Genomic DNA, 27430 nt, shown 5'->3' on the forward strand with positions numbered 1-27430 from the left:
GGGCAAAAGGGATGTGATCAGTCAGTGGCACTGTCAATGGCATGTCAGCAGCAATGAACTGGAAGCAATGGAATGCTGACACCACCTCCCAAAATGAAGTCCATGTGGACCTTGAATACTACAAACTGTGTGGTCATGACGTTGCGCCATCTTGCGCATTAAGCCATCTTGAGAAGGACCACCAGCATTGCGCTCCATTTAAAATGATTGAGATGATTTTTAATGGAGCGCTGGTGTTGGTGGATTTGCTTTTGGAGATTTTGATGTTAATTACCATAAAGTTATATTTAATGGAGAGTTTGATGCATAGAATCTTTGTGTTACTATGTTGAAAAGGCTATTGGAGGATATACCATCTTGTGCATCTCTGAAGTTTACAAATGGTCAAGTTGTTCAATATAAGTTGCCTATTATTTTTGTAAGTAATTATTTGAATATTAATGAAGATGCTTTACTTTGTTGGCTACAAATAATTAATTTTAATGGTCCTTATTTTAAGGAAAAGGCGGTTGGTTTTATGGTAGGAGATTTAGGAAGAAAATATATTAATAAATGTAAATTATAGCCACAAAATATGTATTTGATGGTTCTATTGAAGTTGCTGGTGTTCAAATTTTTGTCAAGTCAGTATTACCCCTGGCGAAAAGGATTGCCTGATTGTTTAAGATATTTTGAGAGAGCCTACTTATTATGTTAGGAACAATCGCATGGATAAGATTAGGGAAATAGACTACAGAACCGATAAATTTAAGATGTCGTTTTTTCCCCGTACAATAAAGGATCATAATGTATTCGATAGCTTAGCTTTAGGGTAGCTTAACTCAAGCTAAGAAAAACAGGCTTCGCATGCTTAGTAAATAGCATGTAATATTTTAAAGTGCTAACTATATGCATAAAAATTTGGGCGAATTATAACTCATGCATGGATTACTTACTGCGCAAACTTTTCGTTTTTTTTATTACTAACTCGTTGTTTTACTTGCAAAGTAGCGTATTCGTGTACTTAGCACTGTCCTAGTTTTTGGTCTAACCGAGTATCGTTATGCTAAGTATTTCGCCTGTGAAAATGGTATGGCTTAGAAAAATTAAATTAATTGACATCATTAAAAGAAAAACAAAATTGACGCATTTTCAAAGACAAACTACGAAGCAAGCACATGCTTATGTACGATTTTTTTTAACAGCAGCCCTGCGTAGCAAATATTGATTCGGCGTATACAAGCGATTTAGTTTGAATTAATTGCTTATAAAGTGGTCTAAAATACCAACCACCCTCATGGGCGTAAGGGTAGCGACAAGAGACAAAGCATCGTCCTTCCATGCAAAGCGAGACGGAAACATTTCGAATGCCACGATCCGCACCCCTCCCCTCCCTTTCTATCCAACTCCTCCCCCCTCCAGCCCCTCGTCCACGTAGGAAGCACACTCACCCTGCAGTACCCCTCCTCTTGCCCTACCCCCCTCCCCCGCAACCCCTCCCCTCTCCTCTCCAACTCACGGCGCGAAAGACTGTTGTTGTCGATGGTGGCGGAAGGGGAGGAGAAGGAAAGAAGTTGGAGGAGAAATGCTTCAGCAAAAGCAACAGAACCGCTATTGCGAACAGTTGTGTGTATCCCCAACTGAAGGAAAGGGATTAATGCGGCAAGCCATCCGAATATACGATGGTACAAAATAAATGCTACTGGCAATGTTCTTCAAATGCTTCAAATTTCTTTAAAAGAAATCACTAGCACATTTTTAACTTTGTTGTATTCTATTCTTAAGTTTCTTGGATGGTAACGATTACGTGTACTCCTTCTTTTTTTAAATAAAGCGACCCAGGTTTCAATGAAAAATCATTACCATAAGGCGTAAATTATTATCCATTTATCTTATTATTAATATTTAGATCAAGACTCGGATCGCTTTATTTAAAAAAGTAGTGTGTACGTAATGGTTATCCATCCAAGAAACAATATCAATTTTTTGTGCCTGACCGGCTTGAATAGAAAATGAAAAAGTGGATAAATATCTATCAAGATGTATGGATACGTATCCACTAAATAAATTTTTGTGAAGTCCACTACATTAAGCCCGAAGCAGCTCTCCATATCAAAAATGCGATTTTACCAATTTTTTCCAAAATTAATTTGAAAAAAAAATTCACGCTCGCCGCACTGAACACCATGTATTGCCACAATTTGAATTCGACTATCCTTTTATATAATTTTCACCGCATTAATTAAAGTTACCCAATCATTAAAGACGCCAGATGAGGGGGAGGACGCACCGGAGGAACTACTGAGGACACTAAGATAGCGGCTTCTGTTAACATTACCTTAAATAACATCAAATTGTTGAAAAAATAAGAAACTTTTCACCTTCTGGTGATTCAATACAACTGCTTCTCCTATACTTCAAAAGAACGTGTGCTGTACAGGCAATGACGGTATAAAAAGGAATTTCACTCGTTTATTTTAAAAGTTCAAGTAATTATTTCCCTTCCTCCCTCCAGTTTGATTTTAGAATTTTTATTAAGTTTTGAATATCGCGTGGATTTTCTTCAAAATAATTTGCTCTTATTTACATTTTTGCAAGTGCTGATGAAATTATAGAGATTTTTGTACTTTATCACTTTATGGTAGAAATAATGCAGAATACAGTCAAAATATAAAAAGTATCTCATATGAAATTGACGAAATATGAACTCCATTATATAATATGTAACTTGTATGGCGAAAAAAACGAATGGAAAATCCAATTCCATGCTCTAAAAAGTGCTCCTTGCATAACGCATAAAGGCCTGTTTACCCGATACATTACACTCACGAGTTACTGTCTGTTTGCAATAATGATTTTTGCGGACCGGAACGGAACATGTACGAATGCATGAACCAAATTAGAACAGGTTTTATTTTCTGTGCATCATTCGCACAAGTTGGGTGGTTACACGGTGCATTTTGGCGTTCATACATTTAGACAACTCGTACGTGTTCATGTACCGTGTAAACAAGCCTTGACGAGTGGATCCTCAATAGCCTCAAGGACTTTGTTACATGACAAATGAACCCATATGAGTTAATGTCTTAGTGCATGAACGCGTGAATAAATGCAAAAATACATCGTGTATCATCCCAACTTTTGCGAATGCATGCACAGAAAATAGAACCCGTTCTAATTTGGTTCATGCATTCGCAAATGTTCCGTTCCTGTCCACAAAAATCATTATTGCAAACGCACATTTACCTCGTGCGTGTTAGTTTACCGTGTAACCAGGCCTTCGATGAGGCGGCTATGAGCTCAACCTCGCAAATTAATGGAGATGGGGCATCCAATAGCCGGAGTGCCCTCACCCATTTTACAAGTGAGACTACATGCAACTAAGAGATTTCGCTCACACGACCGCGCGCGCTCTGAACTTGAGCGCCGACCTTCGCTTTGCGTGATTCACATAAATAGTGATTCGGTGGGCGCGAAACTATGTATGTGTGCCAGGCGACGGAATCACCTCCCCCTCCCCTCCTCCTAGGAGAGGGGGTGGGGGGGGCTCTTTCTCCCCCCTCCCCTCCCTCCCCCAGCGCCTCTTTTTCGCGCACGGCGTCTCGCGGAGGAGAGAGTGAGAGAGAGAGAGAGAGAGCCTTGAACTGCCAAGTGGATGCCGCGAAGGTCACAAACTAACTTCTCTTTCATTCGCCCTCCCGGAACGATATCTCGATCGAACGAGATTTCAATTCTTCCACCCAAACACTTCTCCGAGGAAAACTTTTCGGAGTCCGCAAAGAAAAGTGATGTCCATTATCTATATAAAATCATTCTCAGTTTAACTCTTTGAGTCCCCAATAAAAAAATATGATAACCCACGACTTACGAAGAATTGCCATTTATGTTACCGGAGGTGAAATTCATATAGTAATCTTATCAATTTCACGAATATATTTTAATAAGCGCATTTGTATAACTCGTTGCCTCGGTCGTGACTCTATGAAATCGACTTAGCACATTAAAATGTAAAAATAATTTTAAAGCCGTTGTTGTGGAATTATAAAGTTTTTTTTACATTTCATTATGTTAAAAATTTTGTCTATGATTTGGCTAAGATTTTGCTATGAAATAATTTCTCCTGTGACTTATACAATGTTGCGTTACAATTCAGTTTATCAATTGCCATGGTATAGATAAAGCGTAAGTTGGTAATCAATTTTTTTCGCTCATGCTGCTTGCTCTTTGGCTTAGCTTTTGATTCATAGCAGGATGCAAAAGCAATATTTTACATTAATGTTTTCACAATGGTGGCATTAAATTCATAGTTATAAATCGAACAGTCGCGTTGTCTTGCCAAGTTTGCTTATCCTTCGCCTCAAAATCAACGAGTCTTCTGGCTATCGATTCTTCGAAATTCATTCAGGGCCGCAAAATTTGCCTTCAAAATGTCGGCGGAAGTACGGTATTGCCGGTTGAATTTTGATGGAGCGAGTATATTCATCTTTGCATTGTAAGCTATTAAAGGGACATAAGAATCATCGATTCTTTGTCATAGAGTGAATGTACCTTTGGACTTTGGATCAGCTCTAAGAAGTATTCGTAAGTTTGCTGAATAAATAAATAATTACCGGGGTGAAGGAATTTCCTCAGATGAAATATAAAATTTTTCAATGTACAATCACCGAGAAGATAGCTAGATAGAGATCAAAATATTCATGCAAATGTTGAATAGCATGGAGGTGTTGCATTATTCATCGATGAAAGTGCAGACTTAAAGAAGCGGTTTGGCCCCATAGAGTGTTGGTATAAGATTAATTGCAAGATAAAATACGAGAATAAAAAGTTTTATGTAGGGTTGAAATAAATCTTCAAAAGATAATCGGGATAATATGCATCTCATGTAGATAAAATTGAGAAAACTCTCCATTACAAGAAGCAATCTCCAGGATAAGTCCTGAATAAGAGTTACTGATATGTATATCGTAACAAGTTTTAACAAATCTTGATGCTCATATTCTATCTATACCCGGTGATTCTCTCGCAATGCGAAACTAGACCCAATAGCCACATGTCCCGTATGGCCATTCAACCGGAAAGTATCGCAACTTAAATATCACAACTCAAAGAGTTTGAGCCGAACTTACCATTGCGGTGTGCGTGATGGTGGTGAGTGACAGTGGGACGTCATCCACTTCTGCCGGAGGCGCTCTCCGCTCGGGATGTCATCCGGGTCTTCCACCCTCTAGGAGAGCAAGCCGTGACTGGCCTCAGACAGTCGTAGGGTTTACTCACAGCCGGACGTCTGCGCATGTCGGAAAATTTTCCAGTTGTGATCCATCAGACATTTCCGCAATTGAAATCACATTGCCATTAAATTCTCACCCATATGAGCTCTATCAAACGACTTTCACAGCCGATGCATAGTATAGACCGCAGTTCAACTCAATTTACATGCGCATAATACCCTGTTAGCACCTCTAAGGTGTTTGGCAGGGGGTGATCAATCACCAACATTCAGTGTACAAGAGGATTCCCACATCTATGTATGTCTGTATCAACATAATCTCCTGCGAGCCACCTCTAGTGTGCTCGGCAGGGGGTGACCAGTCACTATGTACACCACACGGCCATAAATATTGTACGCATGCAAAAGCAATATACTTATGCATTAATGCAAAGGAAAAATATGCCAACCAATCATGGAAGCAATCTGCCAATGAATCTAGAACATGCTGTTCCTCAGACAACGGACAGAGCTAAAAGAATTATTCCATCCAGTGCTTAGTAGAATTATACACATGGTGGTAAATTTTATCAAATTGAAAACTGATTTACACAAAGTACATAGATATTTGTTCTAAAACCGGGGTTCAAATTAAACGTGGGCTTGAAAAGTATTAAACATGTAGGAAAATGTGGATAAGATAGGGAATGTAAAATAATTACGATGTTACATTCAAAATTAAACAATAAATTACTATTTCACAACCATTAAATGAATTTGAAGTATGCAAAGGAACATTTAAAGGGGCACTCAACGCCTGTAAAATACTCTGTAGTTGGCTCGACATGTTTGTAGATTAATTTTATTCACTCCCATACGAATATCTTGTATGATGTTGGGCACGATATGGCGGAGGTTCTTAATATTATTAAAATAAGACATTGCAATATTTCCACTGAGTTTCACTATGGCACTACGGGTTTCGTCGTTACAAACAACATTATCAAGTGTGTTACTGATACACACTTTATAACGACGAAACGCGTAGTGTCATAGTAAAACTTAGTGTAAATATTGCAATGTCTTATTTTAATAACACTCCCATACCATTACAGAAAGCTCAATGCACGAGGAAGTCGACGGTCAATTCTGTTCAGCGGGAGAAAGAGGGGATCAGGAGGGAGGGAAGTGCATGATCTCGAGCAAAACTAATGGGCCACCCATCCATCCGTCCGTCAGCGGGAAAGGGTCGATTCGGCCCGTGGCCATGCGGTCCCTCCCAGGCGGAGGTAAAGAAAGGTCTTCTTTCCCGTTGAACTTGAATGGTATCGGCGGTGGCACCTAGTCAATACTAAACAGCCGATAAGTTGACATCTTGTCCGGGAGATGGTTATTTAGTCGGATTTTTTTGCATTTAATTTATATCTAAATCATTGACTGCACGCTAGATCCAACACGTAATCAGTTCCAACCTCACGCATACGGACTTTCATCTACAGCTACATCTACCTGCGAGCCACCTCCAGGGTGTTTGACAGGGGGTGACCAATCACGAACATGCAGCATGCAAGAGGACAGCCACATGCACACCGCACGGTCATAGAAATATTACGCACACTAGAAAAATATACATGCTCATTCATAAAAAAATTGCTAATGGTTAGTAATTCCTAGAGCAAATACATTTAAGGTTAGAAGTATGAAAAAACATGCAATGAGTGATCCTAGCGAGCGACGCCATTAATCCTATCAATTGAGACAACGCTGCTATCATAGTAGTACGAGGGAAGAATGACATTTTAAATCTCTAAGGTATCATCGGTGTCCAATCAAATTTACATCTACGTAACCCGACACGTTAGTATTAAAGATAAAATAAGTTATTAAGTAAACATACCGAGCCAATTTTACCAGTCCCAATGTAAAGCTATCATAAAGCTGACATAAGTATTGCAAGTATTACATCTACATATTACGCTGCGATGCATCTCAAGGGTGTTTGGCAGGGGGTGATCAATCACCAGCATGCAGCATGCCATACGCTACGTCTCTCTACTGAACGAAAAAAACCCATAACACATGCAGCACATGCGAGCGGACGGTATGAGCCCTCATTGACCATGCATTGCTCCATGCAAGTTGACGCCAGCCATCCAAAACTACAAATTATAAAGTGGATTAATATCCATGCGGCTGCATTACACTAGTTTAATGCGGAAAAGGAATCCAAGGATGAAAAAACCCAAACCATAAAATTAAGGAAAACACATGAATTTGGTCGGCCCAGTGAGTGCAGCGATTAATTGAATTGATGGCACTAACGTTACTATCCCTGATAGTTCTAGAAAAGAACGACTCCTTAAATCTTGCTGTTCTGCAGTCTGTATCTATATCTATCTACATAATACCCTGCGAGCCACCCCTAGGGTGTTTGGCGGGGGGTGATCAATCACCAACATGCAGCATGCAAGAGGACTGCCACATGCACACCACACGGTCATAGAAATATTACGCATTCTAACAAAAAAAATTTTGAAGGGGAAAAAATAAAATCTCCTTTTAAACATGAAAACATTTAGTTACAAATTCACGGAAAGAGATTAGAGTAACGCAACAAACTTACTTCTCACTTTCATCTACATCTACGAGGTACAGTGCAAACCAACGCCAAGTAGCTATGTTGTAAGGAGTTATTCTTCTTTCAGAAATCTGCGTACAACTGTCATCATCAACGAATAGATGGATTTTTCTCGTGAGGTTTAATGCTTGCCATTAGTGATTCAGGATTTGGTTTCTCCCAATGGATAGCCGGTTAAACTCAGCCAATTAGTGACTCATTGTAATGTATAGTGTCATATGATTTGAACTTCACCGACAGTCTATCTCCTTTATCTTCCTATCGTGTTTACTTCTACCACTATACAACGGTAAGTGAAGTATATCTTTTATATGCATGACTATATTATGGTCCCTAAGTTTACGCGGAAAAAACGAAATCTTAAATTTATTGGTTCTGCGGTCCATTTCCCTTATAGTAACTATGCGATCGTTGCGGTAATAGTAATTAGGCTCTCTCAAAATGTCTCAAACATCAGCCGGAAAGTATTCTAAATAGGTGCTACAATATAAGAGAAGATTATTAGGATGTTCGTTGCCTCAAGCCAAGGATAGCTATGGGCGAGGTCTGCCTATTATTCCCTTTCGAACCGGATGGAAATTTATCGGGTGTTGCATGATTTTTTTTGGTATGTTATAACTCATGCATAAATCACTTACTACCCTAACTTTTCGTTTCTATGTCACTAAATTTTAGTTTTATTTTCATTGCAGCATGTTCACGTCCTTAACACACTCCTAGTTTCTGGTCTGACCGTGTGTCGTTGTCTTCAGTACTTGGCCTGTGTCCGTCAAGCGAGCACGTTTCTGATTGAGAATAGGATATAAGTGCTGCATGCCTGATGTGGAATCACCCCGTGCCACACACCCTGGTTATTATTATTATTATCGCGTCATTCATCATTATCGTATTATTCTCTCGTCATCACCTCATTTATTTCATCGTATCATTTCGTATATTTTTAGATGTCATTTTATGTTATCATGAATTGCACACACCCGCGCCTTTCGTAATAATCACCTACTACACCAACCGAAATTCTCTCTCAGAGATCACTTTTTTTTACAGACTCCTTATGCTTCTTTAGCTCATTATCTCCCTTTTCGCATATTTATTTATTGATATCTGATGAAATGATATCCAATAATACCGGAAGGAGTGTCGTCATGGAGACCGAGCCGAAGGACTACAAACCGTGGTGGTGGCTTGCTCAGTATCTCGTAGATGAATTTATTAATATTTTTACTACGCTATTTACAAAACTGCCCTTTTAATTTCTTTATTTCAGTAGTCCGACACCGTGTTCCTCACCTGCGTAATTCTTCTCGCTCTGAAGTAATGTCTGCCGTATCATTGGTCCCACTATCCACTCGTAGGAATTTTCATTATCTTCCCTTCATTTACAATGCCTGAAATGGCAAGTTCCGATCCTCAGAAATACTACCTTTCTTTTCACTTCACACTCCCACCCGCGCCTTTCGTAATAATCACCTACTACACCAACCGAAATTCTGTCTTTCTCTCTCTCAAAGATCACTTTTTTTTACAGACTCCCTACCTCTTTCAATACCATTTCGACTACTCACCCTTCCCTGGATCTTTCAATGCCCATCAGCAGGGGCGGATCCAGGATTTCTTTCTAGGGGGGGGAGGGGCATAAACAAGGCCGTATCCAGGATTTTGTTCTGGGGGGGGGGGGGGACAAAAATACCTCGTAATACAAAACGAACGCAATGATAATGGGACCATATTAAAAATCTTTCATATTTTTTAAGGGGGTGGGGGGCACGTGCCCTCTCCCCCTAGATCCGCCTATGCCCATAAGATTATTCAAGAGGCAGCTTCCAAAAGGCATCTTCTGAATCTTTTTTTCTTTAAAATCCTTTTTATAGTTTTTTTTATAGTTTATATTTGTTAAAGCTGCAGGTTTTAAGTTGTCTATTCAATGTAATCAGGAAGAGAATTGCATTAGCAAAGGAGGCGTTCATGAACAGGAAGGAGCTCCTGAGAGGATCGTCATGTAAGAGTTTAAAGAAAAGGTTAGTGAAGAGTTTGATTTGGAGTGTAGCTCTCTACGGTGCGGAAACGTGGACACTGAGGAAAGAAGACGAGAGAAGATTGGAGGCATTCGAGATGTGGGTATGGAGAAGAATGGAGAGGGTGAAATGGACGGAGAGGAAAAGGAACGACGAAGTGCTGGAAATGGTGGGTGAGGAGAGGCAGCCTTTAGATAAGATACGTAGGAGACAGAAGGTATGAATGGAGGGAGTACTTAGCGGGGAGGGGATGTTGAAAATGGTGTTAGAGGGTAGAATGTTAGGGAAACGAGGGAGGGGAAGGAAAAGAATAGAATTTTTAGATGGATTGAAAGGGAGTAGGCCTTACAGTGAATTAAAGAAGGCAGTGCTGGAAGGAAAGGGAGGCTCCCAGATCATATCTTGAATACTCCATGGAAACCTACCTTAATCGGTAAAATTATATAATAATAATTCAGTGTAAAGGCCGTTTTGGCTGTTTTTGAATGATTCAATAAATACATAAACCAATTAATAATTCCGAAATAACAATGTTGATGAAATGTGAACTTTGTGAAGTTGAAAACCCGAAATCATTTCCGCCATTTTCCTCCAGGGAAGAGGAGCGATACGTTTTTCTGCTTCGGATTGCTCCGCGCTATATACACGTGCTCTCTCTCTCTTTCGCGTGTGTTCTCCGTGCATTCTCCTCGTCGTCCCAGTGACTCGTATCTCGGCGAAAACCGGTCGCCGCACAAGTGTGGAGGGGGGGAGTGGGGTTGGAGGGGAAGGGATGGAAGGTGGGTGGGGTGGGGAGAGGGGGTGGTGGACCTCAGTTTGGGGAATGCGGTTTGGCATTGAGGATTTCGGAGTTCTTTTTCGGGAGCGGAAGAAACGACGACGCTAAAGCCAACATCTCCGCGCCCGGATTAGTGCCCACTGCGGCATTATTATCCGGGGGCGACCACCAGGGGGACCCTTCGATCGCACGTAATGCCGCGACGCCTCAAGTGGGGACCACACCGCTGTCTCGTAGGACAGGAGAGGAGGGAGCCGCACCTCGCCAGTGAATTTGGTGTGCATGTTGATGGCAAAAAAGCGAGATTAGATTCGCAGGCAGAGAGAGTTGACTTGACTTTGCTGTTTATTTGACCAGGCCCAGGTGAGGCCACAGTCCGGCCCCCTCTTCATCTACATCTTCATAATACCCTGCGAGCCACCTCTAGGGTGTTTGGCAGGGGGTGATTAATCACCAGCATGCAGCATGCAATTGGACTCCCACATGCACACCACACCGTCCAAAAAACGTCACGTATACTAACAAATTATACTACCATATGCTGTTAGAAATAATAGTAAACTTAAGAAACATGCATTAAGTTTTACATAGGTTAGTTGGCTACACTACAAGTCATGCAATCTATTTATGAGTTCTATCGCTGCCGTTATAATCTCTTATTGATGGTGGAAAAAAGACATTCTGAATCTGTCTGATCTACAATCTATCTCTCTTATTTTATTTATATGATCTGATCTTCCGTAATATGTTGGCGTCCGTATGTTGATGACAAAAACGTGAAATTAGATTCGCATGCAGAGAGACTTGACTTTGACTTTGCTATTTATTTTACCAGGCCCAGGTGAGACCACAATCCGGCCCCCTCTTCCCCAGGGCCTGGGCTCTTTTACATGGTATTTGTTTAGGCATTGAACTTAATTACAGGAATTGGTACAAATACCTTCTTTCGTCTAGTTGTCCATCGAGATTTGATAGAATTTCTCCTTCCTGGCATCTTGTTGAGCCGGTCAAGTCTTTGAGTGGCATCCTGTAGCTGTCACCGCTCAGGAAGTCATGATACATGGTAGGAATAAATTATAAATTGAATGTAAGCCATTAGAAGTTAACACAAACCAGGTTAAAAGGCATGATAAAACAATGAATAATAATAATAATAAGAAAATACACAATAATAATAAAAAAGACACAATAATGTATGCAAAATTATTTATTTAGAAATAGCGTATGTTACCGGATTAAAAGTGGATCATGAACCATATTACCTTTTCACCCCTGCTACAATGCTGGAAAATGAAAATTACAAATTATACTGGGACAACACAATTTACACGGACAAACCTATCCAGCATAACAGACCGGACATAATCTGGATTAAAAAAAAAAGAAAAGCAGACCTTTATAATTGAAATAGCAGTTCCGGCTGACCACAACCTTAAGAAGAAATACGAGGAAAAGAAACAAAAATATCAAGACATCGCAAGGCAAATAAAAACTATCTGGAAACAGGACGTGGTCACCATCATCCCCATAGTAATATCATCAACAGGAATAATACATTCATCACTAAATTTTGGAATTGAACAATTAAAAATTAAAAGAAACACAATATATAACATTCAAAAATCTGTGATACTGGATACATGTAGAACAGTTAGATTGTTTTTAAATGAATTGTAACTTGAGGCAGCGTCTTGGCAAGGCCCGACGCTGGCAGACCTCCAAGTAAATCTTGTGGAATAAAGAATAAAATAATAATAATAATTTGTCTTTATTATACAAGCGAATTTAGGACAGAGTTGTCCTCTCTCTGACAATTAACTTGTTAGACATTCACAAACATCCATGCCCTGGATGGTAGTCAAGCCACCCAGGCGGGATTCGAACCCGCGACCTCTAGGTTGACAGTCGGGGACTTTTACCCCGGCGCCACCGAGGCCGGCAAATAAAAGAAATATGTGAGGTTTGAAGAAATTAAAAACTGATAACTGAACAAATTTGTATAAAATATCAATTAAGACTCATAAAATAATGCGATGATAAAATTATTAAAATAAGTACGTTAAAAAGAATATAAAAAATAAATAATGAAACTTCTGAGAGAGAAAGGTTCAAAAATTCTTTGCTACCAGAAAAAATAACATGCAGCAAAAAACGTTGGGATATGAAACCTTGTCTTTTGTTAATAAAATGTGAAGATTCAAACGTGATGGAGTGGAATTTTTCCATATCGAAATAAATAATAGCAATTGTCCATAGTTATAAAATTTATTATGACCAATATTTCAATGTCACTATATCACCTGCAATATATACTCTTTTTTTAGGCTTTTTATATTATTTTTTATAAACGCTCTTTGTTTTTTACCATCTTGTCTGGGTCAAATCTTACAACTCAATTTTTACACACTTCCCGATTAGCTATCAAGCTGAAATATTTAGGATAACTCAGGACCAGATGAAACTGCGATCGTCTAACACTTTTATTACGACTTTAACTGTACCTCGATTGTTATTCATAATTAAACATGGAGATAAGTTCAAAAAACGGCCACAAAAATCTGATGGCAGTGCTGCGATCATTTCAAGGAACGAGAACGATAGAGAACAACATTTGTTTGCATCAAAGTTCATTGGAAAATTGATTGAGCAAAAATTTACTTGTACCTATTCCTTTTAGTTCGCCGTAAAAACGTTTAAAAAATCGTTTTTATTTATTATTATTATTTCTTTAATTGACTTTTATTCAATTATTGACAAATACTGCTCCACTTAGTACCCACTATCAGACTGATGTAATTGTTCATTTTCAAAGCCTTTGATATGACTAATATTTAGTATGTAGTTTCCCTTCTTTCTTGACGGAATTGAAAGGGCAAGCTTCGTTATATCTAAACCCTGCAACATCGTCGCATTTTTCATAGGGGTATCACCAACAACTACATCAAAAGCTGCCTAATTTTCTTTGCTCAGTTACTCTCACCAGCTATCATCTACGCGATTGCCTTTTTGCGTCGACGTTTATTTGGCAGAGAATGTTTCAACAATTGAGAGGAGTTCTATATTTAATGAAGACCTAAAAAAATACATATTTTCATGTTGGTTCAAATTTCTAAAAATGAAGTTGAAGTGGGCATCCGAAAGACACCGATAACCACGCGATTGTGAAGGAAGAATAATGCATTCGGTGATTTCCGTTATCCACAGGATGGGCATAATCTTTCAAAAGCACACCGCTGCGGTGGTCCGAAAGCTCTACACAGAGGAGGACATGGTCATAGGCTAATTCGATTGATTGGCAAACTTTCATAGAACACACTGAGTCCATTTGAGGGAAAGAAATTATGCACTTTTGAAGGTGCGCTTGTCCGATCTATGGTGTACGAGTTTCCACCTTCAAATGCGCAGAGGAGAGGGTGGAAAGCAGAGGAAAGAGGGTGGAGAGTGGAGGATGGTGGAAAACATTGGAAGGGAAGCGAAAGGAGAAAAGAGTAAGCTCATGTTCGGAAGAACAGCCAACATTACCTTTCAAGACGTTATGATCACACGGCAAAAAGTTTGGTCGCATGTAATATTTGAAGTAATAACGATGGTTTAACAGTTGGCAATATTTTTATTGTCGACATATTGGGGTGGATTTTGTTATACCTTGTACATCAACATAATATCTATGCTGCATGCTGGTGATTGATCACCCCCTGCCAAACACCCTGGAGGTGGCTCGCAGGGTATTATTTAGATGTAGATAACATCCTACGAGCCACCTCCAGGGTGTTTGGCAGGGGGTGATCGATCTCCAATATGCAGCAGGCGAAAGAACCGCCATATGCGTATCACTCGGTTATAAAATATTACGCATGACAACAAAAAATACGCGTACATACATGAAAAGGCAAAACTTCCCAACGGTTAGAAATACCTATTAGCAAATCCAAGCAAGATCGGCATGGGTTGCTATGCCCCCGAGAAAACTCTGGATCCATCTCATGACAAATGTATTTTTTTTCTTAACGGTGCAGGCGCGGAAACGTGACCCTCACATCACCTGTGGACAGGCAAAGAGGAAATTAGCGGGCCAAGAGGATTTGAGCTGCCGGGAATTCCAGCGAGGGCCCCCTGGTAATTTACAGGTGATTCAGATTCCAGCGGTGGAATGCGCTGGTCGTTCCAGAAGAGATGCCAAACACGTGCTCCTGTGCACTGATTTAAACTCGGTCGTATAATCTTCTCTTGAGGACGCGGACCTCTCCCTGCACCTCCCAGACATTCAGTACATTCACAAAGGCACGTTGCCGGGAGTGATGGACTTTCGACCCCCCCCCCCCCCCACCGGAAATTTTTTGTTGGAAACAACTGGCCCATGGGCAATAATCCTCAGACTCTACCTAAACCATTCAAAGCTGAGGACTGTGCTCGATTTCAATAATATTAACACGAGTTTTTTTCCCTCTCTCTTGATCTCAATTTATCGTTGATTTGTGTCTAGGAATGTTCAAGAATTAAATCCAAAATATTTGGCAAAGCCCAGAAGCAAATGTCTGACCATGTATCTTTGAGTTTACGACGCACAAAGGTAACAGAGTATTCACCGAGAAATCGCTGAAACTTAAAATGAACCGTATTTTGACATAGCATTAAAAAGTATGAATAGTTACTTGAAATATGTAAGATACCTGATATGGCTTGCTGTCCCCATAAATCATTCATTCGCTCTCAGAAAGTTTAAAATCTAGCTCTGGATCATCCTTCTTCCGTCGTGGAAAAATGTTATGCAAGCCATGTTTTAATTATTAGGAGGCATTGCGCCTGGAGATTCGAAATTTTCTGACATTTCGGTAATTTTCCTAAGGTACTGAAGTAATGCAGTGCAATATTAGAATATAAAAATCGTTTTGATTAAAAATAATTGCATGAGAATTGACGACTATGATGCATTATGATTTGGCTATTGTATAACTATGATAGGTCAGCAATGGAATCGAAGTCTTCCGAAGTAACTTGTTTACTCTTTAAGAGGCTGGGTCTCCAAATCAACGGACTATTTAACTTTGCATCCTGAGAAGGATTAAGAGAAATGAGCAGTGACGAGAACGACGCCTTCCCAGCGATGCGATACGTTTTGAAAGTGGGGGATGGAGCCATCTCACGCAGTCAGCGGGGAGGCACGCGCTACCTCCGGTGAAACCTGAGTTTTTAAGATCCTGAAGAAAAGGAAGATAACCCTATAAAAGAGTTGATCCTCAGATTTTTTTCTCTGAATGGATAGATCAGCAATTGCCAAATATTATTGGCAACATAGAGTAGACCTCAGCGATCTTAGAGCCTATAGGTAAACACAAGGGATGAAATTCGTCATAAAAAATATGTGACTTAGTGGGGATTCGAACCCGGATTTCGCTATTGACAGGAAGGTATGCTATGCGAAAAATCCACAGAGAAACAAGCATTCGCCTTGACCGTGATTCGATCCCTCGATTTCCGGTCGAGTGCTCTGGCCAGTTAAGCTACCGAGGCATTTGTGGACACAACCGGACAATGTGTAATGGATTTCTGAGCATATGATGCCACAAGGAGTCTAAATCGTGCGCACAGCGCCACCACCGGAGAAAAAAGCCCGAGCATATGACACATAAAGGTGTTCGCTCGTGACAAGTTTTAAGTAAACCGGGAATAGCCACGGCAATAACTTTTACGGGAGTCACCCGCAATGCACAAATTGTGCGAAAAATCCACAGAGAAAAAAATAATTCGCCTTGACCGGGATTCGAACCCGGATCCCCCGATTACCGGTCGAGTGATTTCGCCAGTAAATCTACCGCGGTGTCATTCTTCCCAGTGGATATTTGTGGACACTACGGGACAAGGTGTTGCTGGACTGCTGAGCATATGATGCCATAAGCAGCCCAAATGGACTCCCGTAGAAGATAGATCAAGACTCTCGTAAAAGATATCACCAAGGCTACTCCCGATATAATTAAAAATGAGGTGCTTTTCCTAATTTCGGGCCTACTTGAACCCGCGGGCTTGAATGCTTAGAAATTTACTTGTTTCACGCAGTGCTTTGAAATACGTCCGTCGCAGAATAGGGTGGTTTCCTATTACTTTTTTATCGCCTAAATCGAAAGATTATCACTCCTGAAGTACGTATTTCACGCTTTTATATTTTTTAATGAAGATATCTATTTTTCGCGATTAAATGAAAAGTGAAAATTTTCAAGCGCGCGAAAACGCGACGGCCAAGTATGAATGCTGGGAAAACACCGTGTGACGTCATGCTGATTCCCGCTGCCGCCGTGTGAGGTGACCATGGGGCGAGGCTTTGAGCGCTGATACGATGCAGGCTGCTAGCAGGCAGCAGAGTACGATGCTAGCAGGTAGTGCTTGGCTTAAATAAGGATTATTAATACCTTCTCAAACGAAGGGCACTTTCCGACCATAGGCAATTTTAATAGGTGATTATTAAGAGATGTTTCCCTGAGCTCTGTGCCTCACGAATGCAATGGTAATCTCAGACGATGTAAAACTCTTGACTACTCGTATAGAATCTTGGTCCCTGTGACGTCACGGGGAGTGGCATCGCATGGGCGCCAATCTGGCCATTTTCAAATGCGGTTAAATTGACCATTGCCATTTGTCTGAATTGCGATTTCTAAAACCAAATAATTTGTATATTATGAATATACTAATGGTGGGTAACGAATCGTAGTCAATGCCTTTCGTTTTCTTTGATGAAGGAAACTACCCTATAGCGTCAATGTAGGATTCATTCCTCCACTGGCCTGGTAAGAACGACCTCCGTCCCGTGAGCCACAGCATGGACTTGAGACAGCAACACCTTAATCAGCAAAATCATGCCGAAATTCGCCTTGGACGAAGATGAGTTTAACGCCTTTCAATGGTATCGGACTCAACTATATAAGGAAGTTGATATTCGAAAATGAAAAGAAGACTTCGTTGACTTCCACTGATTTATTTTGTCCGTACGACATGTTTCGATCCATAGAGGTCATTATCAAGAACAACAAATTTTAATATTAAGCGAGCATATATACTCTTTGAAGGGGATGGGGGAGAATGTGCAAGGAGTGTGTGTTAGGGAGGGGGAAGTTGTTCGGTTGGAAAACCCCAAGTGGAGGTTGCATTAACGTCTTTGGCGATACCATGTGGAAATCGAGAATCAATATCATCATACTGTCACAACACTTGTTTCATTTCCACAGTCTACATTTCTTAATTGCCCTAGGTTTCAACAATACACACTGTCACTATCAAGGTACCTACCACCCGTTACCTGGAAATCTCAACGCCTTTCTGAATATTCAAGAGGGAGTTTCGAAAAGCCGACTTCTCCTGAATATTAATGTCTTATTTTTTTAATAGTCTTTATTTGCTAGAGCTGAAGATTTCAATACTTTGATGATGACAGTGTATATTGTCAAAACCTGGGTCGATTCAAAAATAAAATCTGTGAAAATGAAACTACTGTTTTATCTATACCATGGCATTGGAGGAGATGACCTGGGGGAGTAATCTGACCAGCAACCGGAAGATTCGGGTTCGATTCCCAGCTGAACAAAGTATTTTTTCAATGCGAATTTCATCCTTTGCCTACATAACATTATACCCGTGCGCGTGAGTTATTCGTTCAGTGCAAGTTACTTGTTTATTGTAGTGCTTTTTCAGATCCCGTGATTGAAAGTAAGACTTGACTCAAGATTGCGAAGCTGAGGAACACCCACCGCCGCCCGACTTTCAATTTCGTTTGGCCCTCACCACGCGGAGCGCCATCTATCGGCTATTCCTCTCCCCTCACATCACCCACCCCCTCCGCCGCAAGCGACACGAGCTTCACCCCACCTCCTCCCACGGCAGATTCCGCCTACATGACGTCACCTGGCGCCGCATTGTTTGAATAGCGCACAGCAGATCGGCGGCAGTAGAAGTACTACGGGCGCGTTCCGAAATTCACTGGCAGTACTGCCAGTGCTGCCAAACCGTTCCGAAATCAACTGGCAGTACGGTGCAGTAACGGATGACGTCAGTCGTTTGATGACGTTCCCTACGGTGGACTCTACTGCGGCTACTGCAAGCCGAGAGCAGCAGTAGCGGCAGTAAAGCAGACGATTGGCGGTAAAATTTTAACTTGGCGGTGTGTTTTCGTATAGTCATTGCGCGCGCGAGAAGATGCAAGTTATAATAAATGCCTGAGTTATCTCTTCACAGCCACTAAAGAATCAGTGGAAAGGGTAATAAAATGTTTTATGCATGTGTAATATCTGCTTTGAGTGACTGAAAAGCTCGAATATCTGCTTTTTAAAAGTAGGGTTCGTGAAGTGTTCAGCAACCGAAAAAGATGATTTTTTGGGGGCTGATGGTAAATCAGGCTGCTTTGCTGTCTTCTCTTTGAATTATTGGTCCAGTCAAAGTTAATTGTATTCCATCGTTTCTGGATACATTCTATTTACAGTGGAAAATAGAAATATAACGATGTTGTCTTACTTTTGACGAAGATAATTCAGGTCTTAAATTACCCAAGTAATCTTTAAAGCCTAATGGAATATGATTTTTGTGAAAAAGTGTCAAAACGACGGTAAATCGTGACTCTATTTGGCATTGTTCTTGCTGACAATTCCTAAAAAATTGCCCGAGAATGAAGGTGCTATACTCTCAAGAAAAGCCTCTTGCCGTGGGCAGGAGCAGCGGCAGTAAGCAGACGGAAGCCGATGTTCACCTGTTTTTGGAACACTGCAATCGCCTTGTAAAACACATACAATACAAATAGTACGCTAAACGTGGTATAGTACGCAAGTAAATGAAATATAATGGACATAATTCAGAATATATTCAAGTAAACTGAGAGAAATAACTTCCACTCATAAATATATATTGGATGTGAAAATGGCCAGTGTTGTGCGCGAATGAATTTCTGTATGCCTGTATGAAATATTTGGTTTGCTATAATTTCGTGTGATTAACCGATGGTGTCTTGAATAATGTCTCGTTAACTCCAGTTGTAGATAAGAAGTAATCCCCGAAAACTTCAACGCAAGAAACTATAATTAAAATTACGTTTTCCACGCATGTATGTGTATCATGTGTTACAGAAATGTATGCATACACTTTCTTAATTTCTATCATCAATAAGATGCAACTTCCTTATTCTATGCCATACGGTTTAATGTGTATTCTAGGTAGTGGCACACGCAATTTTAACTGTACGTTGGAAATTCGTCTCCCTTGGCATTCTTCTACCTTACAACTGTACCCATGTTTTCGTCTGCTTAAGTTTCAGCATACTCGCTTATTTTGCGTTAGTCCATGAAGTACGAAATATAATGTGTAGTAAAGCGTATATTGCCTTTGACTTTTCTTCAATCATGAATATTGAGGGACAGCTAATTAAATCCTGCATCGGTGCCTTGTAAATTGTTCTTGATAATGTTTACGCACTGAAAACCTAACAATGGAAGGCATTTTTCAACCTGAGATTGAAGTACTTTTAATTTTAAAGGTCTTACGTGACTCCCCTCGATTGCAATGGATATTTTAAAATATTTCTTTAGGCTGCAATACATCAATGTCGAAGTTTCATGCTTACAACTTATATATTGAATTTACTTTGAAAGTGGCATTTGCACGATTCATTATTTCCCGCGAAATTATCACGGCAGCTACTGTTGACCGTTCCGAAATCACTGCCTTGCTTACAGTGGCAGTACTGTTTTCCGTTCCGTTTTGCAGCAGCAGTAGCAGTACTGCCAGTGAATTACGGAACGCGCCCTACATTGTCACATGCAGTTGTTGAAAAAGCAATCAGGATTTTTGCTCAAATGTTCAAAAGATAGGATATCGAGGTACATGTCGCCAATAATAAACACTAACAGACATCGTAAAATAGCATTTTCTCAAGTTATTCGAGCAGATTGTGACCTCATTCAGTGAAATAAACGTATTTTCACTTCAACTACAGCACACCATTCATAATTATTTAAAAATGCGTGATGAACTCATGAAGCGAGTTAACATACTTTATTCAAATAACATCTCTAAAACTACAGAGAATAATGAGTTAGTGTTTGTGTATATGAAATTTGTAATTTAAGCCCTAGGTGCAGGCTAGGTAGGCTACCCTAACAACAGTTCAGATTTTAGAATTACATTTAAAACAATGAATAAGTAGACTAGAAAAGCATGAGCAACCCTTATCACGTTTTTCAAAAACTCCTCACTTGAAGTTTCTTCCCCTCCGCAAGTAATGGCATGCAATCGATATCAGTATAAAAAGTTAAGCTTACATTTAAGTGCTTATACGACGATATGAACTTTGATGTAATAATCCTACCGTAAAGTATATTATAATCTACCAAAAATAATTAAAGAGGAGACATATAGTACAGTTTTCCTTAGATAAGCTAAAGGGTAGTTAATTTATTGCATTAACATTGAAAATGTGCTTCGATAAGTATACATTTTTTTCTTTTGTAGCAAGAGTCAAGTCGTACGTTAAAGACAGTTTGAATGTTTTTTTATGTTGAAATATTCTCACATATAATGAAATATCCTAACATCATTTGAGCAATGCATGTGAAAACCTGTTGATACCCTAAATACTGACATTTAGTCGGGCACCTTACTGTAAAATATGTTTATTAATGTTGTATGAATCAATTTTGTTTTTGGAAGAGTAACAATTTTTATTATTATTTAATACTAGTAAAATATACCTAATCTGCACTCGCAGTTTTTTTTACTCACAGTCAGTAAGAACATGTAATTGAATTTAACTGAAGTAGCCGAATAAGTAACTCGCTGTTTCCCTAGCCTATACATATTGACTAGCACTGGAATAAAATTAGCGTAATGGATGAAAATAATTATTTCCGATAAAGAATAATTAGAAGAACTAAGAGAGGCAAAAAAATCGAATAAGAAGCGCAATAAAAATTATTTCTTTCTGGAGTGCAGAAAATTCAGAACGGCGTGAATGGAGAGGGAGATTTTCGGCTTAAGTGAAGCCGATTGAGAGGAAGTTACGAATTCCAGAATAATTCAGTGAAATAATAAGAGAAACTCAGGTCGATTTTCACATACCTAAGGTAATTAAAACAGGTAAGAGATATACCTACTGTACTAGACATGATCAACACCTATAGTTGTAAAGAAAAAAGAAAATCCAAGACACACCAAAATTGACCAGTGATTATATTCCTAACTTTATTAATTATTAGTTAATAAATTAATTATTAAACAGCCTATTTTGACCTTTAAATTAATATAACATTTATAATCTGCAGCTTAGACAAATACAAATTGAAAAAATACAAATATAGAAAAAATCAATATTCAGTAGTAGATGGCTTTTCAATGCTGCCTCTTGAATGTTGCGAAGGGCTTCGAGAGATCCAGAAAAGGGTAATTTGACGAAATGGTGTTCTACGAGGTTGGAGATCTGAAAAAAGGTGACCTCTGGGAGAGAGAAAGACGGAATATTACGTGGTGAAGGAGTTGGTTGTTATGACAGGCGGAGAATGTGAAGTGAGAAGAATGGAATTATTTCAGAGGATCGGTACTTACCATTTAAGGAATGTGTTAATGAAAGAATAATCATAAATATTCCTACGGATGGATAGTAAGGCCGATGACAAGGCAGAAATTATTAGAGATTGAGAAGAATTACGGAGGTTAAGAAGCGGTATCAGACCACTGAAATGAAGATATTAACATGGCTTTCACGAACTTTTAAGTTGGCGGGACAGTCAGTGACTTATATAACGGAGCAGTATTCGTAGATTCTTATACTTGTATTTCATCACTAGCTTTTTGGATTAAAAAACTTATTTTCCAAAGTTTTATTACAATATGAGCTCCTTTCCCTATCTTCCCCGTGAATCTTTGATAACGGGCCAGCGTTCAATTCGGATTCACGTTAAATCACCAGGATGAACGAACTCCTTCACCAATAGAAGAGCAGAGAGACTACAGTGTGTGCCAATAAAACTGCATCCAAAATGATTAGCGGCGAATTCATGACCGAATTGTCACGAGTAGATGGGATGGGCGACACACACTTGAGTCTCGAGAGGGTTGGTTGGCTCCCTGGAGCGAAAAGGCAATGGGAGGGAATATGGGAGGGTGGTGGCCGCAGGGAGGGAGGGTGGGAAGATCGCCTCTTCCTCCTTACTTTGTTTTTCTCCGCCGCGGCAGTGGAGGGAGGGTGGGCAATCAGAACGGAGTGAAAGATACACCCCCTCGCAAGAACACGTGTAGAGCAGATCTCGTCGGGCCCTTTTTTTTCTCCCCCTTTTCCCCGTTCATTTTCACGACGGACTTTACGACCGAATGTAAACGAAGAAACACACTCTCTCTCTCTCTCCTTCCCTCTTTTATTTCTCGCCACGCACACCGAACGCACGCAACGTGGCCACTCCATCTTTACACACGTTTATTCCTACATAAGTGTCCGAAGGGTGTACGTAAACGACGAGCCGCATGAGGGAAGGAAAGGGAGGGGCGGCGAAGAAGAGGAGGGCGAAATATTTTTGGCACTTTTTTCTCCTCTTTCGCCTCAATTCTTTTCATTTTATTTTTATTTTAATACCTTCCTCCTCCCCGTGGAGAGCACGCAAGCCACTTCTCCCACACCTTCCAAGCACGCATCACCACGCATGCGCACTCCAGCCAGCTAAAGAGAGTTCCTCTCCCTCCCCAACTCCTCCCCTCCCCCCCCCCCCAACGCGGGTCCACAGCGTTTTGTCTCTCCGCTTTTATTGTTTCGTTCGTTTGCCGCGCCGTATTTTTTCGCTCTTCTTTTGTTTCCATTTTTTTTAACATCGCCCCGGAGAACGAGCCGGGGATTATATCCTCCTTTCATTTCGCATCCCATTTTTTTTAAACCTTTTTAATGCTCGCATGATTTATGAAGTCTCTTTTATGCTCAGGACTTTAAATCTTTGCGCGTATTTTAACGGCCGTAAGAGCAGAAGGGGGAGTGTGGGTTGGAAGGGGTGGAAGGGGGGGATCGAGCCCCTTGGAGGGTGCGGAACGAGTCTGCATTAATGATAACGGCAACGCGGAGAAATCCGGTGAGGCCAGAGGAAAAAGGGTATATTCCTCAAGGGTGCGAGTGTGATGCCAAATTATCCACCCCCTCGATGCCCTTGCAAATGTTTGGCTCGAGAAGCTGCGTCTGCGAAAGAAGGAAGAAATCGGATTCCTTCTAGAGCTATCGGCCACTCATCGTTCGAGTAGACCTCAAAAATACAGCCCCTCCACCAAACGACGGAGCATGTATGAATGAAATTCATACCGCTCTCAATCGCCAGCGGCATTTCCGTTAAAAACTGAATGAATTTCGGTTTCTAAGGTGATTGGAAAGATCATGGAAAGATAAAGAGAATTTATGCAAATCAGTCTTGCCAAATGATTAGTCATGTGCAAGAAATTTTCTGTCCGCAAAGTACATTTTTAAAAATAAAAAATGACCCATAATTCCAAACATATCTCTAAAAAAACTCATTCTTTCAAAAGAAAGTAATGAATCTACATGTGATGCGCTTAGTCAAAAAAATAAAGTACGATTCATTGGCATATTACCCCAACGAAGAACAGAATGGCGGAAAAAACGTAGGCCTAATGCAATATCAGCAAGGCAATCCAATCGCAGGTTAAATAAATTATTCTCACACGAAAAACGGAAATCATATGAAGGATAAAAGCACGGATACAGGATTATCTATAGACTGGCCCATTAGCTCAGTTGGTTAGAGCGTCGTGCTAATAACGCGAAGGTCTCGGGTTCGATCCTCCCATGGGTCAACTTTTTGCCGGACTCGGTACTGGCGGAGTTAAGTCCTCGCCTGCCGGTCCAACGTTAAGAGTCCGGCATTGGGAGGTTGGTCGTGATAATTCATCCTGTTTGATTGTCACAATCACCTAATGCGAAGGACTTAAATGTGATGCTTCGGGGAGGGGGAGAAAAATATTAATAAATGATAAAATATTAAAATGATCCGCGGATGAACTATCAAGAGTTATATACATCACTGTAGCATACTTAAATGGTATGAAATTCATTGGTTTATAAAATTGACTCGATGAGGTTGTCACGTCATGTAAGTGGTTAAAAAACGAGATTTTCGAATGAAATTTCTCACGACAACTGTACCGGCACAAACCAGGTAATGAGGAAAAAGAGAAAATATTTACTCCATAAAAATAATGCGGTAAACACAAAGCAATCATTTCCTAGATTTTGAAATGGCAACATAAAATTTTAAGGGTTGTAAAATCCAAGCTAAAATTATCCCTTACGTGATATAATGTGCGAAAATCGTAGATGGGTTTGGAAGAAAAATCACCTTAAAAAATTCAACCTTAAAAAAAAACATCTCTGACGTTCTGACTCCCGCAGTACAAAAATCATTTCTCCGTCCAGATGGCCAATAGATCAGCCAGACAGATATTACTTTTCACAGAACGAATAACCATTTAAGAGGCAACATTTTAAAATCGGAGGTTAATAACTATCTTAAGAGCACCCGCAAACCGTTGGGTGCCAAAATAGTCAGTCAAATTCAGTATTTCGCATAAAATTTGATAAAATATAATCTTCTCTTGGAAACGGTGCTACAAAAATATAAAAAAGAACCTATTTTAAATGTGTTTCAAATATAAAAGGACACAAGTAATTTAAATATTGTAATTAAGGAAGTAAATTTCCCGCAGAAGCCATGTCGTAAGCAATTTAAATCAGCAAGTAATACTCACGGCTCAGTACCTCTTGTTTTGTAAATCCAGGGAGCCTGTGTGAATTCCATCCATCTCGTTCTTCAGCAACGTAAATAGAAAACCTCTCTTAATCCCAGTAATAAACAACGGGCTTCCTCCATCCTTTTCTCCTCAGAAAGTTCTACCGGAAAGTAATCATCATTTTCGAGAAAAAAATACATTGCCGGCGAAAATCTTGTCTTCAGTTATGTATCGGTGATGCATGGCTCCTTGTGATACTTTATCTATGGTTAAAGCTTCTTATATTTTCTGTACACACTGTGACCTTCACCAGTGGCGGATCTATGGGGGGGGGGAGGGCAAAGAGGGCTATAGCCCCCTCCTTGGGTATCTAATATACACTAGAGAGAATGATAATTTTGTTCGGATCTCCACTACTGCTGGTGGTTTCTCCCACTTAACCCCCCCTCCCTTGTTCCTATCCTGGACTCCACAGAGATCCACTGAATCTCTCTCTCAAAGGCATGTACAACCACCCTTTGGTACTTGGAAATTGTATTGGCAAAACATTAAATCATTGAAGCGTCTCATGGATAAAATGGGATTTGCGTAAAAGAAATGTGGAAGCACCGGGAGAAATGGAGAGGTGCAGCATGCCATCCTTAGTTTTACAATGCTATAAATAAAATAAAAGCACATTTTTTAAGAATTACAACATTTTTCATTAAAATTCACATGAACCTACGCATAGAGAGTCATAATATGAGCAGTTCCATCAGTCACTCCATTCTCTTCCTTAAACCGTGATACACCTCGCTTTTCTCCCAGAAGGATTCGGATTACTTTTTAGGATCAAATCAATGGTGGAAGAGTTCACTTCGTGGCATGATAGATTCAAAAATAAACTGGATAAGGACGAAGACAGTTGAGTTTAAAATTATATAAATACTGTTTGGAATACAGCAATGTTGACTTTTTGATGCCACTAACTAAAAATTTATAAATATATTAGAATTCCACTAAATCAAGCCTGAAACAACTATCGATATCTATAGTGCACTTAATCAACACGACATTCATATTGGAGCAGTGCAGTGGCGCCGACTCCATGGGGCCTCCGAGGGCCCGAGCCCCTTCAAATATTCACTATGGGTATGAGGAAAAAATGTGTCAGGCTTGTTGATTTTCCCCGGAGTGTCCAGATGTCGAGATTCGAGTTATCAGGGTTCTAATGTTGATCATATGACTTTTTAAAAATGCCTAAAAACTTAAAACTCACTACTTATAAAATTTTCCGGGGCAAGATCCGGTTTAGGCCACCCAAATATTTTTTGTAAGTCAGCATCCATGGAGCAGTGAGTTGGTGAAGTGCTATTTGGAGTGTTCTTCTCTTAATACATCTATTTAACAGTATTTAGGCGGACAATCTGGGAGGCAAGAGGAGTTTATCTAAAACTTGAAGAAAAGAATGGATTCGGAGGTGGTCCGTCCGTTCCCGTATTCCGTCTGCCTCAAGGGGGCACGGCGGAGAGTTGAACTCAAAACAGGCAGCGCCTCGAAGGTCGCCCGCTACCAATTGGTTCCTTTCCCCGTCCCCAGGTGTCTCCCGCGCACTCCGCCAAATATTCGCAACGTGAGCGCTCGGAAAAAAAGGTCAACTGGCCGACCAGAAAAATGCTTCCACGCATTCCGGTTCGCTGCACGACTCAGTCAACCGAATACAACATCAACCATCCCATCCTATTAGAAACGTCTGGCCGCGAAGTCGATCGTGAAAGGACTTCAACGCACTCCTTAAATACATACATTACTAAATACATTAAAAAGTTTAATATTGGATATAACTTTGAGCATGCAACATAAAATACGTCAGATTCATTAATCCTGAAAAAAGCTCAAGTTTCATGCATACATTAATGCTTAGTCGAGATTTATTTCCGTCGTTATTTTAACAATCATTTAAAAATAGTGTTGTCAATTGCAGCCAATTCAATTAAAAATATTGAAGTCAAATGAAGGTGGCAATTAATGGGTTACTTCACCTTTTCGTAGAAATTTAAAGACACTTAAAATTCTAACCATGACATCTA

General features: G+C 40.1%; 1 non-coding gene across 1 annotated transcript; it reads left to right on the forward strand.

Moving 5' to 3' along the window:
* The first annotated feature begins 24354 nt into the window (after positions 1 to 24354).
* Trnai-aau lies at positions 24355 to 24428 on the forward strand. Its single transcript has one exon. It is a non-coding gene; the product is annotated as a tRNA-Ile (tRNA).
* The last annotated feature ends 3002 nt before the right edge of the window (positions 24429 to 27430 follow it).

This window comes from Ischnura elegans, chromosome 8 (assembly GCF_921293095.1).
Source record: "Ischnura elegans chromosome 8, ioIscEleg1.1, whole genome shotgun sequence".
NCBI classification, from domain to species: Eukaryota; Metazoa; Arthropoda; class Insecta; order Odonata; family Coenagrionidae; genus Ischnura; species Ischnura elegans.